This window comes from Microtus oregoni, unplaced genomic scaffold (genome assembly GCF_018167655.1).
Source record: "Microtus oregoni isolate MIOR12 unplaced genomic scaffold, Mior012 000030F_ref0000283, whole genome shotgun sequence".
NCBI classification, from domain to species: Eukaryota; Metazoa; Chordata; class Mammalia; order Rodentia; family Cricetidae; genus Microtus; species Microtus oregoni.
In genome coordinates, this window is record NW_024543089.1 from 13,306,938 (window position 1) to 13,329,002 (window position 22,065).

The 22,065-nt window shown below is 42.6% G+C and overlaps 1 protein-coding gene across 6 annotated transcripts in view; it reads left to right on the top strand.

Annotated features, from left to right (window-relative positions):
* The window catches only part of Nrip1 (nuclear receptor interacting protein 1), a 119,055-nt gene that overhangs the window by 21,936 nt on the left and 75,054 nt on the right, over nt 1-22,065 (top strand). For 5 of the 6 annotated variants that reach the window (XR_005976652.1, XM_041678517.1, XM_041678515.1 and 2 more), the window contains exon 3: nt 19,204-19,309. The exons of the other annotated variant lie outside the window; for it this stretch is intronic. The gene's annotated coding sequence lies outside the window, so the exon portion shown is untranslated. The remainder of the gene's footprint in view (nt 1-19,203; nt 19,310-22,065) is intronic. 6 annotated transcript variants of the gene reach the window in all.

Genomic DNA, 22,065 nt, shown 5'->3' on the forward strand with positions numbered 1-22,065 from the left:
ATTGTTTTTAAGCAGTGTCTTTGAAGATACAGTACGTGAGGCCTCTTTTTTTTTTTTTAATAACAAAACAAAAACAAAAGCTGTTCACTTATAAGACATTCTTTCCCCGAAGCGTAACTATCCTGTCAAGGGGCCATCCTTCCTTGGGAGCTCCAGGAAAGTGTGTGCCTCAGTTGTCACGCCCACGGGTGTGTCTAGGTTTCTTCTATGCAATGTGCAAAGCAGCCCTCTGGCACATGTTGAAAGACACGTATGACCGAGATTCCATCTGATGAGCACAGGACGTCCCTTCCTCACCCTGTTAGCCACTTACTAGCACGGCCGCTCTTTGCCTTGGTTACTTTGATGTCAAATGTGGATCGTTATTCAAACTTAACTTTTATACCCAAACTGTAAGGAACAAATACAAGTCCCCTTCTCTGCAGTGGATTTGTCCCAACCCCCAGTGGATCACTCTGCGTTAATTTTGGTTTCTGTGTACTGGCTTCCCCTGTACGCAGAGCAGTGCGGTACCCTTCCTCTCTAAAATAAGCATTTCTTATACCTATGATGTCTGCAGTTTGAAGTATTACAGTAAAACCAACACAAATTTCTTAATTTCCTGGGTAGATTTGTTTTTCCCCAAGACCACTACTGTAGCAACCTCTGTATGAGTTTTTTCTTCTAAGTAAGGACCTTTTACATTTTCACCGAAGGAGGCTCCTCATGGTTCCTTTGATGTACAGAGGGCCATTATTAAGTAAACAGTGTGATACTATGACAGTGGCCTGATACCACGTGGTTTCCTGACGAGGGCACAGGTAACCTATGCAGAGTGGACACGCGGGACAAAAACATGCTTCCCCTCATGGAAATCAACGGCGAATTCTTCATGGTTTTCCACTGTGTGTAGTCTAAGATTTAGGACTTCCCCGTCTCGACTTCTTCAGCTATTATTTTTAGACCATAGTCGGTCAGAGAAAACTGAATTCACTGGAAGGGAAACTCTCATTCATTCTAGGTTCTTACATGAATTATCCACAGAGCTCACTTCATTCTTAGTATATTTTAAATCGCTTCTAGAATATACCCAATACACTGTAAGTGGCATGTAGATAGCTGTGTATGATACAGTTTAGAGGGTAATATCATAGTTATTATGCCATTATTAATATTATATATCATTATTTAATACTGATGTCAGTACTCTAAACTGTATCAGGGGTCAGGACAATCTGTATGCTCTCAGGAAATAGACCCCCACTAAATATTTTCCGTCCAACTTGACTACATCCATAGATGCAAAACCTTTATATATCCGGGGATGGGGGCATCCCCCATATTTCCCTTTGACCTCTGCAGACATGTGGGATAACCACATCACAACCACGTTTAATTGAGGTATATGGAGAATGCTGGCCTTAAGGGGCCTGAAAGTTACAGTAAGCCCAAGTGCTTCATATAGACTCTTCATCACCCTGTTCTTGTGTTTCCTGCTATGGAATCTGAGACTACCCCATATACCACTGGAGCCCTGTGAGAAGTGACCAAGGAAGCAGAGTGTGTTGTCCTCAGTGTACTGGCAGAGAAGAAGATGCTGCGGATACTGCCGGCCTCTTGGCATTTTACCGGTCACTGTGACTCAGTTGCACATCCTTCTGAATCGGGACTTGTTCCACACATCACCAGCGTTTCTTTATCGTACTTTTTTTTTTCTTTCCCTATGCTTACGAATGTGTGGCCTTAGCTTTTCTAACTTAAATTATTCCGTTTCCCTTTAACTACATTTTGCCTCTTGGCTTTTTACCTTTCTTTATTCTGTATTTCTTGGTTTCCTTCGTACTCTGTGGTTGACTGTGTGTGTTTGGGGGGGGGGGGCTGTCCCCCAGCATCCTCCTCTCCTCCTTTTCTTGTACTTTTAACGGTTGTCCCGACCCCACTTACTCTGTGTTTGCTAATTCCTTTCAAGTTCGAGCCTGTGAAGTTTGTACTGCCGACAGTTCCTGGCTCCTCCGCTGTCCTCCTGGCCCCTTGCTTATTGTGTAAACCAGCCCTCCTTTCAGCTCTGCCAACATCTAGATGGCGCAGGGCTAGAGACGGCAGTTTCTTGAGTTTGAGCTGTAAAACAGAACGGTGTATTGGAAACAAAGATGATTCTTCTCGCAGGAAATAGTTTTCAGGTAAATGATTAGTAAAATCTCTCTTGGATTTGATTTTCCTCTCATGGTAGGGTGCCGGTTTTCAAAGCGATTTCTTCTGACATCCAGGTTAGAGGAAGCCTTTCAATGTAAAGGGTGAGTTTGGAAGTTGACTCACCGCACATGGAACCGCTTCAAGACACATGCCCTGGACTTACGTTGGTGTCTTACGGGTTTTTAGTTTTGCTGACTGCAACAAAATGAAAGGCCCCGGAGTTCTTACTGGGTCAAGATGTATTTTAAAATATCAACTGCTTTTTTTCAGGATTTTTCTTCCTTTTCTTTTTTTCATACTTATAAAAATTCTTGGAGATTTTCCTGCAAACGTTTTAACCAGCTTCATTCCAGTAAGGAAAATCTAGACTATGTGTTCCCTGGTAGTAACAGAAGCAATACATTCACTAACTTTGCGGGTCAGAACTGTTGGAGGCTAGAGTACCCTAAGAATGAGGGATCTTCAAGGACTTGGATGTGTGTTTGTGTCTGTGACATAGTTCTTGGTGCAGAATACAGTGGCTTGTGAGTAGGTTGTCAGTCTCTGATGAAATGGGGGATTTGGGCGGTAGGACAATACAGAGGATTTATTTGTGGTGTCTGTGACTTGCATCACAAAACCAAACTGGCTTGAGTTGAAATCCTGGCTTTACCTCTTATCTACAAGCTACTTGAATTAACTGAGCCTTCTCCTTACAATTGCTTGCTCTCTATTTTCCTGTTAGATGAGACAGTGTTTGACTTAGCACCGTTGGCAGTGACTGATATTGTCCTTGTTAGGGTCGTTGCGGCCGACCAAAGCCCCTTGGCGAGCAAAGGGTTTATTCCGCTTACACTTCCATACATCTCAGGGAAGGAAGTCATGACAGGAACTTCAAGAGGGCAGGAACCTGGAGGCAGGAGCTGACACAGAGGCCTTGGAGGCTTGCTGGCGACTGGCTTGCTCCCCAGGGCTTCCTCAGTGACAGATTCAGTGACTGTCTTAAATCCGCTCTGCAGAATTCCTGCATGCCTCTGTTTGCTGCCAGGGAGCATGATGAGAGAGTATTGATTGAAACAGCTGCTTCAAATATTGGCCTGAAATACTTTTCTCCGTGCCATAATTAACCAAATAACTTTGTTTAAATGGTAGCCCAGGGCCAGTGAGATGACACAGCAAGTCAATGCAGTTGCCACAAAGGCCAGTGGCCTGAGGGCCCCCCCCACCACAGTGAGGAACGGGAGAACTGACTCATGTGACCTCCACATGTGTGCACACACACATACAAAAACATAAATAAAGTAAAATCAAGTAACGACAAACAGTAATCAAATATATGTTAAAATATATGAAACCTATTAAAATATTGGTAAGTATTCATGGTCTAAATTTACAGATACCATAAATATAAGGTTAAGTTGGACCTATAGTAAAACTTTTTAACCTCGCCTATTTGGGTTCAATTATGTTTAGAGTAAGTTCTTTTGCTAGTATAAGAATTATATAAATCTGTAAGGTTTTTCTTACATTGTGGTGCTTAGGTTCTTGGATTGAAGCCTGTTAAACCTGCTATACAGTTGAAGTTTGGGCCTTGTGGCTAACTAAAGGTTTGGCTTTAAATTATTAAATTAATGATCGAAGGGCTTTTGACTTTATAGTCCAGGCTGCCTTGAACTCACAGAGATCCGCCTGCCTCTGCCTTTGCCTCCTGGATGCTGGGATTAAAGGCATGCGCCACCATCCTCAGCTAATTCCTTAGGACAGGAAACATCATTGGGGTATTTATATTAGTACCAGAAGAAAATGGAATCATGTTAAAATGCCTTGCTTGTCTTGCCATGGCACATGTTGTATTGGCATGCATCGTAACAAAAGTTAATTGAAAAGTCCATGCCCATCAGGTGAATGTATCTACTTCTTAATTTCAACTAGAACATTGTAGAAGCCTGCATAATTGAAAACGGTTTTTGTGCTACCTAAAATGCATGCTTTTGAAGTCCTTGAAAGTAGCTTCCGTAGTGAGTGGTCCTCACCCCACACATGGAAACTGTGGGCAGCTAGTTTCCAGGGTGATGGAACCTGGTGCTTTCCCTCCTGATGACCTGCCGCCTTGATTGTCTCGGCTGCGAAACTCATCATTGTTGCAAGGTGTCCATTTGCCTGTGCTGTTTGCTTGTTATTTAAGAGTGAGAAAACAATTCCTAGTAGGCTCAAGGGGCAAAGTCTCATTATCTACTCGTACTATGACCTTTATGATCAGAGAAAACATTACTTGTCAATCATAGGTAGCTCGACGTAGTTTGACTTAATCGGATTCGCCTTCTAAGAGAAGGAGCCTGCTTTTGGCCGGCTAGTCGGGAAGGCACAGCGGTGTTTCAGTTCTGTTGATTTCCAGAATCTGTCTTGTGTGGTCACAAAATGCCATCATGTTTAGGCAGTAACACTCTTCTCTGGTTGTTCTTTTAGCCTGTGGGGATAGAGAACTCAAAAGCCAAAAGCTTTACTGTCTTCCCAGAGCATGCCAGTTGTTGGGGAGACAGACAAAGCAATTCAACCTTATGGTGTCTTATTAAGTGCTAAGTAGAAACTGAAACAGCGTGCAGCAGGGAGGACCCGGACAACGGCAAGTGCAAGTTTAGATTGTCGTCCTGGAGGTCTCGCCTACATGAAGTCTGAGACAGGGAAGCTGGAGACAGCTCTTTGGATAGAAGCATTGCTATCAGGAGCTGTGTGGCTGCTGCGGGTGAGTGAGGGGGAGTCACAGGGGATGCGGTGGAGATGGAGGGAAGAAGGCAAGCTGCTAGACAGTTTGCAGCAGCAGAGTGACCTGATATAGCATCTTAATGGATCATTTTAACAGCAATATAAAACCATAAATAAACCTACTGTATACATTTATAAAAAAAATCCAATGTAAATAAAAAGGAAACTTTTATAGGGGAGCGAGTAGCCTGTGTTCCGTGTAATAAATGGAAACAGTAGAAACCACTTTAAAGTAGGCAGAGCGTTTGGATGTTGAATGTAGATTTGGGGCCCATTTTTTAGTCTTGTCTTAAAGATTACATATTAAATGTATTTATTTCCATGAGAGCCTGATTTTTGAAGGCACAAACCTTGTAATAGATACAGTAGTTTTTAATACCACTCAGAACCTGTAGGATGGATTGTTATCCTTTACCTCAGTAACGAAGTACAGTAAACCCATAAAAGTATTCACAGATAAAATCCCCACCAAACTTCCTAGTTGTTACCTGTTTCCTTTGAGGTTGAAACATTCTATCCTACCTTGGAGCTCCTTAGACAAGAAGGTAAACAATTCAGAATAGCTTCAGGAAGTCCCTGAAACTGACCAGATTCACAAGGCCCCTTTCTGCCTAAATTAGCAATAAAACCAGAGTCCCTCAGGCAAGCCATGCTACAAAGACAACTCTGAGACCCTTAGAGAAACAGAAGCCAGCCGAGCTGCCCTGAAGAGGTTAAGACCCACTGAGTGTAGGGTAAAAGGGCCAGGGAAAAAATACCTTGATCCTGAGCCCAGGGCTAAGGAAGGAACCCTGACCCTGACTTGACCCTGAGACCAAGGCTAAGGAAAGAACACCCTGACCCTGATTTGACCCTTAAACACCTGGGCTAAGGAAAGAACATCCTGACCCTGACTTGACCCTGAGACCAGGGCTTAGGAAAGAACACCCTGACCCTCACTTGACCCCAAACACCTGGGCCAAGGAAAGAACACCCTGACCCTGACCTGACTCCAATCCCAAGACATAGGCCAAAGGAAAAACACACTGGCTTGACCCAGAGCTCAGACTTGGAAATCCCTTCACCCATGACTCAGACTCAGGATTGACAATCAGTGTTTTCTGTAGTAGGATACTTTCCCACGAAGCTCTCTGTGCACAGTCTAAAAACCCTATAAAAGCCTTCCCTTCTGCCCAAACCTCCTCCGTCTTTCTTCCTATTCAGAGGCAACAAGTATTCTACTCTCCCCAGGAAATCTCTTGAAGTTTTTTACTTGGTTTGATTTTGTAGTATTCATTGGCTCCCGACTGCCCACATGCTCTTGTGCCGGAAAAATCCTTACACTGAGGTACCTAGAAAGGACACTCTGCAGCCGCTAGGCTGCCTGCTGCTGTGCAGTGTGCTCCAGGTTCTCAGCTTTGTGAACTGTCACTCCAAAATCCAAGCCGCAATAAACCAGCTGTATTTGAGTCATTTCTGCTTCTGTAAGTAACCCCTCACCCCTTGTCCTGCACGTAACCCCAATAGGACTTATTGGTTCACCAGGTTAAACTTTGGCTTCCGTACTTTGGTCTGTCATGGGATCCCAGTCTCTATCTGGAGTGAGTAGGCCTGTGTGTTGCATCACATCAGGAAAAGCGTTGTCACACAACATAATTGACATCAGAACAGGGGCATAACAGAACCAAAGATGAGCTGGGGGGAATGAGGGTATGGTCCTGGCTATGGGGTGCAAGGCAGGCGACCAAGGGCAAGTAGTCTGCAGCGAGAGCATCCACGGAAGGAATTGTGGCCCAGTTGTCTTTTTCTATGTGGTGTGTGTGAATGTGTTTTCGTGCTGTGACAGGGATTGCATGGTTCTTGCTATGTATAGTGAGACCTGCAAGGAAGACTGAGTCATCGGGATTAGGAGTGTCTGTGGGAGGAATTCCAAGATGGCAGCCTTTGCTTTGCCGTACGCGATGGCATGCCTGCAGGAGGAGGGGGGCTTACCACGTGAATATGGAGATGCCCTGGAAATAGTTAAAGGGTTGGAGGACAATTTTCAGTCATTTTAGTGCGCATTTGATTGTCAACAAGCAGCCGCAGAAGTTCCAGGCCAATGTTGTCTGTAGTTTGAAATAGGTCTTCGGCAGGGGCCAAGCTGTACTTGTTGTACAGATGGGGCTAGCATCTTCCTTGTTAGCTTCTGATTAGGCGAGTAAATTAGATAAAAGAGAGAGCTGGTAAAACAACGGTAGTAGAAAGAGTGGGGACGCCTGAGGTCCTTTAGACAAATGGAACCCTTTACGATGGTTCCAGTACAAGAAACAAGTATGACCAGGAAATACTCAGCCCTTGCAGTGTTGGAATTGGGAGATACTTTTAAACAAGCAGCCAAGGCCTGTCACAGCCTCGCTAGTGAGGGTGTTGGCCATGGCGTACAGGATACAGGATCCTTCAGAATGCTGAGGAGGCAGAGAAACAGAGTAACATATAACTTTCCATCCTCCCTTAAGACAAAGGATGTATAATCTGAGACAATATGAGGGAAGTTAGTACCTGGTGGACTGACTTATCAAATCCATTAGGAGCACTTGGTTATTTCCATCGGAGGTCCCTACGAATAGCAGGGACTGGAGGGTCATAGAGGAGGGGCAGATGCTATTGAGAGCACTAGGAAGAAGAGAAGCTGCGTTGAACCGCTGAGCCGTACAGAGCTCAGGGGAGTTAAAGAAAAGATGATCCAGCAGGGAGCACGAGGCTGGTGTTCGGAGGTAGAGGCTTTGCTAGCTGTTGGTGGGACAAGACCTTTATAAAGTAGGAACGGCTTCGACAGAGCTCAGTAGCTTAGATCAGCGTGTAAAGAGAGTTGTAAAGAGAGAGACCAGCTAAGAAAAAGGTAAAACCGAGAAAGGTCTGTTTGGATTATTGGAGGATGCACATGGCAAGATTTGTGTCGAGCTAGAGGTCATAGGGGAAAAGTTGGTTAAAAAGTCAAATTGTGTGCTAAGAGCTGCTGGAAGACTTGAAAGCCTGGGAACAGTTCATGGAAGACACCTGTGATAGAAAATATTAAGCCGGTCCCAGTGGGGGTGTATCCTCCCAGAGTAAGGGAGGCTACATTTCCCTCCATGAAGAGGGTGTGCTACGGGTGGAGATGGTTTCCTGATCCAGAACCTCACCGACAGCCAAGTATGATGAACAGAGAGGAGGTAGCTTCAGCTATAGTCGCTGTGCCAACCCAGGGCCACTCTGACCCAGGGAGCCAGCAGGTGCAAGGGGGGAGAGCCAGGCCCCCTTCCCGCTTGACCCCGAGTAGGTCTGGGCAAATCAAGGGGTACCCTTGAAGTTCACTGTGCATGGAGAAATGGGGGGCAGGGCATGGAAGAGCTGCAGGATAAGGACATCATGGCTCAAGAGAGAGTGACTGAGGGTTACAGGGAGCTGATTAAGTTAGTTCCTCCAATTCAGCTCCGATCTGTGGCGGGAGCCACTAATAAAAGTGGATAAAACCTTCCCATGCTCTATTAGTCCTTGCTGTGTTCGACTCTGGGGTCACCTGAGCCTTGATTAGAACAGATGACACCCGACTAAGGCTAACCTTGTAATCCCACTGTTTGTAATGGGATGATAGTTCAGGGAGTTGTCTTGTGTGGTCCATCCTCTGGAAAAAAGAGTTTGCTATATAGGTGATGTAATGATAACCTCTGAGTGTTTCACAGATTTGGAAAGACAACCAGGGATGACTGTTTGCCCACCTCCTTCATAACCAACCCTACTGGGACAGGGCTAATTAGAAAAAACAAATCTAAGAGTGGGTGGAAAATGATGCTCCCAGTCATAAGGTTATTGAATGAAAACCTTGGCGCCAGGGGTGGGTTACCTCCCTGTGAATTGTTGGTCAGGGAAGCCCCGGAAGCCCCCAAACCCTTAAAGGTTGCTGCCACTGCTGTGTTTGTATGCAAGAATGAGGAGGTGAGCCTTATTGCTTGCTGTGGTTCCAGGCAGGAGGAAATTAAGCTGGGACTGAACTGGAAACTCCCACACTGGAGACTGCCTCTCATGGTCCTAGAAGCAGCCATGCAGACTGCTGGAGAAAACTGTCCCCAGCACTCCTGCTTGGCTGTGGATCCTGCATGCTAAAATACCACATGACAGGAAGGAGCGCCTGCTTGTGCAATAATGCCTCGGCTATCATGGGGATGGCCAAAGCCTTCTCATGAAATTTAAGGCCTGTTCAACAAGGAGCACACCATGTCTGGTACCATAAGCCAGGATAAAAGCTGGGCCTGGACAGGTCACAGAACCCAGTAGAAAAACTACTTGATAAATACGTGTTTACACTGTAGATCACTGTTGTTGTCAGCCTCACTGTGTGACCTCTGGTGAAGCTCCTGAGAACAGGTGACATTGCTAGGCACAATAGCCTATTTCTTAGCCATAGGTGGACATCCACAGTCTCCCCCCAGCCCGAGGCTCCGAGTAAGCAGTAAAAGATAAGGGTCTATTGCGGACAAACTAAGCTACAAAAAAGAAGAAGCAGACAACTGAGCTGCCTGGAAGAGGTTTAGACCAACTGATTGTGTGTGTGTGTGTGTGCGCTGTGTCCCCAGGAAAAGTTCTGCCACACAACATTGGTATAGTTCCTGGTCCACTTGCAGTTCAGGACAAATGAAAGCCACCAGAGTGAATCCCTGCCTTCTAGTCGTGTGGTGTTGAGATGAGGGGCTTTTCATCCCTTTCTTCTGGAGAGGAGTCGGTCGCAATGTGGACTTGACTGGGACAGTACTGCCGTGTGCACATCCCATGTCCTGCTCGAAGCCTTTCAAAGTACCTGTCACATGATAGACACCGTGGAAATATTTAAATAGAAAACTTGATCTAGAACATTCTTATCGTTTCTTCTTTAAATTTTTAAAAATAATAATAGGTTTCCTACAATAGTTTCTCCTTGAGTGAGAGGCCCCCACCCCTGAAGCAGTGCCGTTGGTAACCTTGGATTTTAATTGCTTTGGGAGTCTTTAAGGAATTCTTTGTTGGGCAAATCCTTTGCTGTGAAGGATGAGTTAAGTTCTCTTCTGACTTTTTTGCTTGTCATGACATATCTATGACTGTGTCACCAACTGGGGAGAACAGCCTGGGAAGACGTGGGAGCTCCTGGGTGATTCCATGACCGTCTCCCATGAGATACTCTGGCATGAGCCACAAGCGGACATTTGTATCCTTTGGAGACCTCATTATCCTCATTCTTAGATTGGTAAAGCTGTAAGCAGGTCTGCTCCCATGTTCCTGTGAGTGTGTGTGTCTCTTTATATACTCTGCTGCTTTTATTTATTGTTAATTAGGGAAAACCCTATTGCCGAGTGGTTAGCGTGCATGGGTGAAAACTTTTGAAATGATGTCTATTCCAACAGCTTCTTATCACAGTCGAGTCCCATTTGCCAAATCACAGCTGCTCACTGTATTTTAATTACGGCTCACTGCAAATGGGGACACACTTGACTGTCCGCTGCCAGGAGTGCTCCGGATTTCAGAGCACATGCCGTTTTCAAATATTTGCGTGGATTTTGCTGGGCTCACAACCTAACAATATGAGATGCTCCAAAATTGAAACTTTTTTTTTCAATGTCATGCCAGGGGCTTTAAAAGTTTTAAAAGGTCATGAAGTATTTTGAGTTTCATATTCTTAGATGAAGGATGCTCGCCTGTGTTTACATTATGAGGCACAATATTGAAATGCTATCCCAGGAACTGGCCATCTACTGGTGAAAGGAGCTTCACTAATACAAGGCTTCTGCCAGCCAGCATCAGTCCTTACCACTGTTTGCAACCCCGGCCACTTCTGAACTTTATGTAAATATCCTACCTTGTTTTTAATAGTGCCGCTTTCTTTTTTTCACGTGGATACTTAAATACTATGTAATTTAAATTATGCTTTTGCTAAGTCTCGTGAAATCATAGTATTTTGTACATAGTCTCCTGAGATCTTTTCTTTTTAATTCATTGTGGGTTTTTTTTTTTGAAATCTTTACGCTGCTGCATTTCCAGCCCATTTATTCCCCCTGCTGAATGCCACTAGGCTGTGTGAATGTATCCATTCCCTTGTTGGTTGATATGTGAAGGCTTTTGTTTACTTGCTTCATTTTGGCTTTGTATTCGCGACATTCCTGTTGCCATGGTAAAGGACCATGACCACAAACAACTCACCGGAGAAAGTTCCTCCTGGCTGTGGCTGTTCCCGAGGTTAGAGTCCATTGTGACAAAGGAAGATGACGCAGCAGGTGGCAGGATCAGGAAGCTGGCAGGTCACATCTTTCGTCCACACACGGGCAACAGAGGGAGAGGGAGCGTGTTGTCCGGGTTTCTGTCCTGCCCGGCTTCCACAGTCTTTAAGTCCCCAAGAAATCACACAGCGGTCTGCATTAACTATAAACTGATTGGCGCATTAGCTCAGGCTTCTTATTAACTCTTATAACTTTTATTAGGCCATTATTCTTATCTGTGTTAGCCACATGGCTCAGTGCCTTTTCCAGTGGCGCAGTCACATCTTGCTTCTTCAATGGCTGGGGCAGGAATGCAGAGGAATGGACTTTCCTCTTCCCAGAATTCTGTTCTCATTGAGCTGTCTCTACTTCCTGTCTATACTTCCTGTCCCGCCTATACTTCCTATCTGGCTACCGGCCAATCAGCGTTTATTTAAAATATAATGGACAGAATACAGACTATCCTCCCACACCAGGAGGGCACACAGGAAGTGAAATGAGGCAGTACATCATCAAAGCCTGCCCAAGTGGTGAACTTCCTCCAGTGAGGCTGTACCACCTGAAGGTTCCACGACCTCCTTAAACACTGCCACCAGCTGGGAACCCAGTGTTCAGTTATGTAAGCCTGTGTGGGACATCACTCATTACAGTGACAACAACTGTATCTGTATTGATATATATGATGCACTTACACACACACACACACACACACACACACAAAATAGATGTTAGAAAGCAACAGCAGAGTCAACATTGGTTTTTATGTGTTTTCACACAGGTAAGACTCTATCTAGGTTATATACCCAGTAGAGAAGTATAGACAGTATTTTGTTATTTGAGACTGTGCTAACGTGTTTTTAGAAAGTGTTAGACCAATGTATCTTTCCTATATTATAGCAGAAGGTGCCATTCAGCTACAGCATTGCCAAATCTAGGCACTATCAGGGTTGAACAGGATTTTTCTTTTTTCTTTTTGAAGCTGGTTGTGATTTATTAAGTAAAGAAGTATTGTATTTATTTAGTTTTTTTAAAGGATAGTGGCAGTACATCCTGAGGGCTTCAAGAGAGAGTCCTCGGAGATGGCCTCTTTTTGTGGTATTAATTTGCTTTTCTGTGCTTCCTAATGATTGTTTCAGGACACTGTCTGAGTGACTGACTCCTTCTCCACTGTGATCTACAGTGCAGCTTGTGTCCCATGTGATAGCTCCTAGCCAGAGGTCACTAGTCTATTTCCCCAGAGCACACTAACGTCACTAACTTCACTTTGAGAGCTTTATAGTGAGCCCTGCCTGGTGTTTGTCAGAGTGAGGCCCCTCTGAAAGCAATTGGCTATTTATGGCCTGATTGGAGTCAGTTTATAAAGCCTTTGAAAATTAGATTGACATTGTGTGGCGCGCATTGGCTGGGTTTGGGACGAATTGTTTTCTTCCACTGGGGCTTCCTGCTCATGATAAGGTAGGTTGTTTAGTTTCTACTGTTAATGTCTCCAACATTCTTTCCCTGACAAGAGTGGGGGTTGTTTAGAACTCCCTTCTGTTCTTCAGGTATGTTTTGTTGCGTGTTTTCATGCAGGTTTTGGTTTGTTTTTCATACCAATGTGCTTTTTTGTTGGCACTGTTTTCGGTAAGTGTAATACAATTAATGTGTTTGTAGAGGCAGGAATGCTTCATTCGTTTTTATGGTTGACTAATATTCCACTGGTAAGATTGAACACATATTATTTAACACACGTTTGGATAAAGGACACTTAGATTGTTTCCAGCTGTTTGTTATGACTAACTCCGGTGTGATGATGACAGTTCTTTTGTGAACAAACTTTTCATTTCCTTTCTCTGTATATCTAGGAGTAGAATTTCTGGGGGATATAGCAACTGTTTAACTCTTTCTAGTGCGACTGTGCAATAGGCTGTGTTCCCCTTGCAGTGGTCAGGGAGAGTCAGTGTCAGGCTGCATCGGGATTCTCTAAGGAGTAATTGTAATACGTTGTGTTTATTTTAGGTTGTGATTTTTTTTTCCCTTTAGATAATGAAAAAAAAGCGTGGCTTATTTTAATCAGATCCCTTTTAAGGCAGTTCAGTTCGCTAAATGTTGTAGCGTGTGTTTTCTCAAGTCTTTGTTCCAGCTAACACTGTAATTGAGACACCACGTAGTTCACACTCTAGCAGATACGGAGTTTGATGATTTCAAGTAAGTTTTCTAGATATCAGTCTTTCAGTCATTGCAACCGTGTGTGTGTGTGTGTGTGTGTGTGTGTGTGTGTGTTTAGAAGACCAGGGTCTCCCCAGTGTTCCCCTGTTCATCTCCAGTGATCTTGTCCCTTCTCTGCCTAGGAAGTGATCTCCTTTTCCCTACCTTAGTTCAGCACCTCTCGCTGTACTGCCTGTGTGTACGCGGACTAAGGCAGTACAAATAAGGAGCTTCCTCCCCTCGCTTATCTTTAATCTCTGAGCCTTGTTCCCTAGCCATTAGTGACTTGGGTTTGTTTTTGTTTTGTTTTTGGTTGCCACCGTAGATTATCCCTTCATCAGGGGATGTTTGTTTTGCTTCCCGCCTTGGCTAACAGGATTGATACTGATCTCATTTGCATACACGTTTTGAACGGGCTTTGGTTTCTCTTGCTTAAATAACCATGTGTGACATTGTTGGGACATTGTGAATGTTCGCAGACACGTAATTGAACGAAATTGCTCTTGCTTTAAGTGGCCAGGCCCTTATGTTCTCACCAGGAGTGAAGGACTGTGCTGGCCACTTTTTTGTCAACTTGACCTAAGCTAGGTAGGACCTTCTGAAAAGAGGAAATTTCAGTTGAGAAAAACAACAAAACATCTGCCTCTATCAGACTGGCCTGTAGGCAAGCTGGGGGCATTTTCTTATTTATATTTGGTATGGGAAAGCCTAGCCCACAGTGGGTGGTACCACCCTGGATTGGTGGTCCTGGGTAGGAAAGCAAGCTGAAAAAGTCAGGAGGAGCAAGCCAGTGAAAAGCACTCCTCCATTGCCTGTTTCAGTTGCTGCTTGAGTTCCTAGCTTCCTGCATTTATGGACCCTGCACACGCAAGATGAAGTGAAGCTCTTCCTGCCCAGTGTGGGTATTCGCTGGTGTTCTATCACAATAGAAAGTGAATTAGTACAACAAAACATACCCTTCATCTTTTCCAAATATGGAATTTTTTTTAATTGAAAAAATAATTCTCGTGTATTTGTAGTTCGTCTTTTCATCTGCATTTCTAGTACATAATTCTGATGGTCACCTTGTCGCATGTAGGCTAAACATTCAAGTGCTTTTCATTCCCTGTCCAGTTTACTTATTTTTATTTGGTTAGGTTATCTCATTCTTCAGTCCTAGGACTTCAATGTGGTCCAGATGTAATGTCTTTATCATGTATATGAGTTGCAAACACTTTCTCCCACTCTGTTGCTGGCTTATTAGATAGCAGATATCTCTTGAGGACTGTGGTGGGTTGTGTTTCTACTGCTCTGCAAAAATGAACCTTTCTCCAACCTAAATTCGCCCATACCTTCTTCTGGAAGTGCTGGTCTTTTCATTGGTTCAAACAGTGGTCCAGATAATTAGTTTTATAGCTAGTAAACTAAGGTTTAGCACTTATTTATTTCCTCCTGTGTACTTAACGCTTTTATGACCATCTACTTACAAGATTGTGCTTTCTCCCTGGAATTTCTATGGCACCTTTGTCAAAAATAAAACAACCTCGGGCTTGAGTCTTTATTCTGGTGCCCCCCACCCTCTGTTATATTGTATAGATCTTGCCTTATGCCTGCACTACATAGACTGTGTTGGTTTCATGCTAGCTTTATAGCAAGGATCTTAATATTAACCTTCATTTTTTTCAAAGATGTCTTTGGTGTGTACATGTGTATGGATATATGTGCCCATGAGCACAGGTGCCTGCAGAGGCAGCAGAGGGTGCTGGGTCCTCTAGAGCAGGGGTTCTCACCCTTGCTAGTGCCTCAACCCTTTAACACAGTTCTCGTCATGTGCTGACCCCCAAACGTAAACTTATTTTCACTGTTACTTTATTAACTGTCATTTTGGTACTCTTATGAATTGTAATGTAAATATCTGCATTTTCATTGGTCTTAGGGTCACCCTTAAAAGGGGTCAAGGTTCAAAGGTTAAGGACCACTGCCCTAGAAGCAAGTTGTGAGCTGCCCAGCAAGGGAATCCAACCTAGGTTCTCTGCAGGAGCAGCCAGTGCTCGTAATCACCTAGTCACCTCTCCAGTGTTTATCTCCATGTTCCAAATGGTTTGAGATCTCCTTGCCTATGTAAACTTCCACTTTATTCAGGACTGATGTCTACTAAAAGAAAAAGAGTCATGATGGCATTTGCTGGGTCAGTTTGTAGTGACAGAAAAATCATAAATATCCTTGCAGTCAGACTGAATCTATAGTCCCCTAGAAGAACAGTGGTGTCTTTCCCTAGATAATTTTCATTTCTCTTAGCGGTTTTTAGTAGTTGGCAGTGTACTACTGGTTTTTCACCGATGGCAAAGTTGTTCTTATTTCTAATTCTTCTTCTTCTTCTTCTTCTTCTTCTTCTTCTTCTTCTTCTTCTCCTCCTCCTCCTCCTCCTCCTCCTCCTCCTCCTCCTCCTCCTCTTTCCTCCTCCTCCTCTTCTTTTTCAGCAAATATATCCAGTTTTTGCAGTCACTTTATTGTTAGCAAGTAGATGAGATGCAGTTCTTTTGTTTCAGGTCTTGTCATCTATCATATACATTTGTAACCTTTTTCTTAATCTCAGAGATATACAGTAGATGACATACAGGATCACACTATCTGGAGACGTATGCCTAGGCACCTACATATGTGTGCTGGGTGCCTCTGAAGGCAAAGGAGGGCATCAGATCTGGAACTGGAGTCACAAGTGGTTGTGAGCCACTGTGTGGGTGGCTGCTGGGCCTTTTAACTCAGGTCCTGTGGATGAGGAAGTGCTCTTACCCACTCAGTCATTTCTTTGGCACCCAGATAGGATCACTTACTTTCTCCAAGCTGTCTGCATATTTCTTGTGTTCTGCATTGACTGTACGGTATTTCTCCATCTTAGGGAGCAAAGTCTGCAATCTTCTACTATTGGTATGAATTGACCTGTGTTCAAGCCAGCAAGGAAGGGTGGTTTTAACTTTGAAACAAATAATGCAGTGCACACTAGTGATAGACCAGACCTAAGAGCTGTGTAGTAAGAGCAATTGGCGATGTCCAGCACAGAAGTAAGCAAATGGACTAACTCAAAGCCGAGTGTGAACAGCAGTGCACAGATGTTCCATTGATAGCACAGCTGAGAGTGAATCAATATTTTCCTCTCAAAAATGTGTTTCCTATTGTTATAGTTCAAAACACATCTGAACCATTGAATTCTGTTTGAGACTAACTTAAACAGTTATTCACATAAGAACTTTTTCTGTGGTCCTGCATAGCTCAAAAGACATATAACAATATTGGTGGAGAGCAGTTATTGAAATAAATCTAGTTTTTTTTTGCAATGTCTTTGTGATTTGAGTAGGCTGTAGATATAGATAATACCATAGAAGACTTACTATTAGTGTTCCAGATAATTTCCAAGGTTTGGAATTTTTTTTTCAAGTAAAATGTTCTCAGGTTTTGGTTTCTTTCTTTCTTTTTTCTTTTGTTTTGTTTCTTTTTTGAGTAAAGTCTCACTACATAGATTAGGCTGTTTTATAGGGTTTTGCCCATGTGCAGGAGGTTTCCGTTGTGCCGGACTGTAATAGCTGTCTGCCCTTGGAGTGTAAGCAAGATGCATGCTGTGGAGGCTCCTTAGGCTCCACCATCATCACCAGACCCTGGACAGCCATTTAATGTGGCATATTACACTTTTTCCTCTTGTCAGGAGCGGATGGTGTTCTTCATAGAATATTGTGTTTGGGGACAGTGCTAAGGACAGTATTCCTTGAAGCATAGAATTGTAAAGTTTCATCTGTGCTGTATTCCTAAACACAGTCAGGTCATGCTCTTCTTCCCGATTTAAAGACCAAGTAATGGTACTTCTCAAGAAGAGAAGAAATGTAACAGCACAAAAGCCTGCATTTAGTAGGATGTCAGAGATTTGGTATTCTCTTCCAAGGCAAGGTGGACTTAGAACTTATATTGGGCAGAGTTTAAAAGCTAAGCATTAGGATGTAGCAAATCTCCAAGGTGCCTACAGTGTTCTAATAAATATAATAGCAACTATGGTTGTTTGTAAGTTGACCAATTAATGACTTCCTTCTATATATTGTCAAGAAATGCAATCTCCCCATCTTCTCTGAGCTCTCCTTTCTGAATTTATCATCAAGGTCGGATTTGACTCCAAAATATAGAATTTGGGACCCTCCTCCGTCTCTGCTGTTCCCATATAACCCCACTATAAAGATCAAATATGCTCAAGCCTGATAAACTGCTGAGTAAGTGAAAAAGCATGCGGCTTAATGACTGCTTCCATGCTTCTGGTTCGTCCTCCCCTCCCTATTTAGGTCACTCTGGTGGAGGCAGCAGAACCACCTCTGTGACTTGGGCTGCCTCTTAGCTGCCTTTGTTTTACACCTCTACTAGGCAGGTGCAAGTTTTTCTGGTTGTTATTTTCATCTTTTATTTGTTAGTAATATATGTTTATTGAAGAAAATTACAAAATATATGTCAACGGAAAGAATATTATTCTCGAAAGCAGAAAATAATTTTGTGCAGTTTTCATGCAAAAGACCATTTATGCCAAACATAGGATTGTTTCTTTAATTCTTAATAAATACCATTCAGTGTAATTCAGTTTCCTTATATAATACTTTATACATAAGATACTATATCCTACATACTATCCAGTGGTATAACAGATTGTTATTTAACTACTTTCAGGGTATTTTATATCAACATATGATAACTGTTTCTAATTTTTGCTTTTAGAAGTAATGCATATTTTAAACATTCTTTTTTTGCTAAATATTTTACATACCCTCCATTGTTCTTTATTTTCTTCTAAAATAGGGTAAATCTTAGGTTTCCAATTGACACATTAAGGGGCATAAAACATTTTGTGGCATTTCAAGTTAAAATGAGACCATCACCACAGTTTAAGATGGCACCTGTTGAATTCCCTCCCTGTGTAACATCCGTTCCCAGGAAATCCCATTGACGTAATTTTTTTTTTATAGTAGGCTAATTTACATTGTCTAGGATTGTATGCAAATGGAATTCCAATCAGCATGTTTGCTTTTATCTAGTTTCTTGTTCAAGGATGATTTCTCTGTTCATCATTGCTGTATTAATATAGTAGTGCTGGGCTCTTAACAGTTGCATGGACTTGCCTCAGTTTACCTCAGCTGGCCAGTGATGTTTCTTTGTTTGCTTGTTTGTTTTGTTTTTCCAGTCTGACACTGTTAACACCAAACCTGGGTCTAACTTTGCCCCACAGACTTTGTACAAACGTAAGACAGCTGGTGTTGTTTTGGAAAGTTAAATTGCTGGTATTTTGAAACTGAAACAATGTAATATAAGGCCAGGTAGTGGTGGTGCACAACTTTAATCCCAGCACTTGGGAGGCAGAGGCAGACGGATCTCTGTGAGTTCGAGGCCAGCCTGGGCTACAAGAGCTGGTTCCAGGACAGGCTCTAAAGCTACAGAGAAACCTGTCTCGGAGGAAAAAAACTTACTATAAGAAAACCTCCAACTATTTTTCTTTCTTATTTTCATTTTTGAAGATGTCTTTGGGGTACATATAACTATGGGGTGAGTCATAATGGATGAATTTGTCAGAACAGTAGGAAATTTGCAATTAAAGTAATTTAACAGGCACTTTTTATCAACAACACTTCCTTGTTATGGTTCATTTTGTTGTAGCATCTTCTAAGAAGCTGATATATTTCTCTTCAGCAAAAACCTTTTCATTCCTTTAATAAGCTGATAGTCATAAGAATTTTATATTTGTCTGTCAAATAGCTCCTTTTACATTGAATTTGAACAATGAAAGATTCTGAGATAAATATATTGAGTGTCACAAATTAATATTCCTAAATCCGGTTTGGAATGGTTGCCAACCTGTCCTCTTCCTGCTCTTAAGGTGCACGGTTGACTGAAGAGGCCGGGAGAATCTGAAGCCTCCGATGACATCAGAGCCAGTTTTCAGCAACCTTCTCAGCTTCCTTTCCCACATAGCAGAGGATTCGGTGAGAATCCTTCGCCTCCGTTCTTTGGCTTCCTCGTTGTGGCTTTAATGTGTTTAAGAGAGTTCTTTTTCAGTTACAGTTACCAGGTCTGTAGTCTGTGTCTTACCTGTGTGAATTATTTCTTTAGGCAGTGTACTTAAAAAAACATATAAGATCCAGTCTAAGGAATTTGCAGTAAAATGTAAGCAATTGGTGAAAGATGTTGAGTGTTTAGAACCGGAATTCTTGTGAACAGAGATGGGTCGTTTACGCCTGTAGAGATGGCATGAACAAATAGGGTCTGTGGTGATGATACCTGATTTGTTTTATACCCAGATCCATAGAAAATGCAAGGTTAATATCAGAAATAGTAATGCAGTTTCATGCAAAAAGTTTTTATTGTTTGAAGAAGAAAATGGAAGTGTTTAATTATTGTGAGCATCTCATAGGCTAGGTCTGCCATTACTTGTATAAAGTGGTTACCTCCTGTAAGGTACTTTTGAGAAATGATAAAACATTTGGTTTGAGTTAACAAAGGAGGTGAGCGACTAGTAAACTCCAGTAGAAACGACAGGACTGCTCTTCAGCCTTGGCCCTCCCTTGATTTATTCCTGGGCTCCACAGTCTGCGAGCAAGAGAAAGCCATCCGAGATTGTATTTGTAAGTTCTCTGGAGGAGTTTGCGTTCAGGCAGAGAACTGGAGACCCCTCTCTGGTCAGAAGAAGTAGCTGCTGCACCCAAATCCATTTTGTATGAACTGATGCAATACTAGGAAACAGGAATGGTAATTTCGAGCTAACTTCTATTCAGAAAACCTAGGGGTGAGGGTAACTTAACTGCTCTCCTTAATGTTTGTCTTCTGGCCAAGAAAATGCACAAAGCATTGTGTTTTAAGAACTGCATAAAATTAGCAGTGTTGGGTTGCTTCTTCGTTTCCACATCCACCTGCTTCCTCTGAGGTAGAATTTACATGGACCCTGCTTCTGTTTATTAACAAGGGTTATTTTGTTTATGCACGCTATGTGTTCCCATGCCGAACTTTGTTCATTTATATGGTGAAACCTTGGACTCCCTTCTCAACTTTGACGTTGGCCAAAACGAATTTCAGAAGGCGGCCCTCCCAGGTGTAATGAGGTTGTTGGCGTTCGCCAACACCCTTACTTTACTGAGTTCCCAGAAGCCGCAGTCACGCTGGTGGCGAGCGGATAAACTTATAGGCAATGCAAAAGGCTTAGAAAATCAGCAAGTTTAGCTGTTGCAGTGGCCCTGTAATGTTGCACTGCAGACTAAGTAAGACAGGGCAGTGTTGAGTTCCTGGCCAGACTGTTGAGAGGCAGCCCATCTCAAGAAACGACGTGGGGGAGGGGAAACTGTCATGTAGATTTTCCTTCTAAGTAAAGTAAGATTACTGAGAACAATGTACAACTTTGAAAATATAAAAATTCATTCTCGATAGTGATTTACTTATTTACTTTTGATCTTTTCCATACCCTTAACGATTTCAAGATTTTTAAGATGGATATGTGTGGTTTTTATTTTCTAAAATGTATTTTTCAGAGTTGGGTATGTAGCTCAGTTGATAAATTACAAGCCCAAAACCCTGGGTTCAATCCTAACATTGCATAAAACCAGACTGAGTGCACAGGCCTGTACCACCAGCACAGAGGAGGCAGAGGAGGGAGACTGGGTACAAAACTACCCTTGGTTACACAGTAAGGTTCAAGCCAGCCTGAGGTACATTATATACACACACACACACATATTATACACAAACATATACTTGTTCCTTAGAGCCATGGTCAAGTAAGATTTGGTATTTCTAATGTCTTTAGCAGGCTTGCCATCAGTAAGGGGACAGTGTCGCCCTAAATAAGATCTGGTAGGCCAGTGTCTGGCAAATTGAAGATATATGTTTTCTTTGTCATAGTTTATCATATAACCACAAAACACCAGTCATACTTTTAAGAGCAGTAATATCTTTTTTTTTAATGAAGAAGCGGATTGAAGAAATGATTAGATTATATTGGAAACCGTATAAAGCATGGACGGTGTCTGAAGCTTTTAATGTCCTATGCTATTTTTTCCATATTTGTTAGCTCAGCTCTTTCAAGAAATGGAGTCATCATAGGTAGTAACTAACAAGAAATTGACCCTTAGGAGGTGAAGTTTTGTAGGACTCTATTCTGAGCTCTACCTGCTTTCTTTGTCCAGTAATCATTGGCTTATTTTTATTTAAGAAAATTAAACAAAAAATGAACATCTTGGGTAGACTTGATGGTAATTGACTGGGAGTCAGTTTAGCTTAAATATCTGAACATAATAATTTTTCCGCAGAAGGAACTGCTTTTGAGATAGGCCCTTACACTACAAAGATTTGTATATAATGTAATTTTTCTAGTCTGCTTAAATTGTAGGTGACTTTCAACCAGTGTTTTGAGTATTTAACTTTTATGTTGGAAAAGAGATGTATAAAGACAGGAAAATGGGCAAAGATTTTGTTAGCTCTGATAGGTCGGGATGCTGGATTGCCTCGGTCAGCAGAAAAAATAAATACATGGAAATGTCTTCCTAAAACTTTCTAAAATGCTTCTGGGGCTAGCGGCACCGCTGCACATAGGACGTGGTCTGCCATGCCTGAGTTCAGTCTCCTAGACCTACGTGGTAGGAGAGACCTCACTCCTGCAAACTGTTCTCTAACACACACAAACTCCGGCATGTGTTCTCACTTTAAACAAATGGAAAGAAAGATTTAAAAAAATAAGTAGTCTTAAATACTT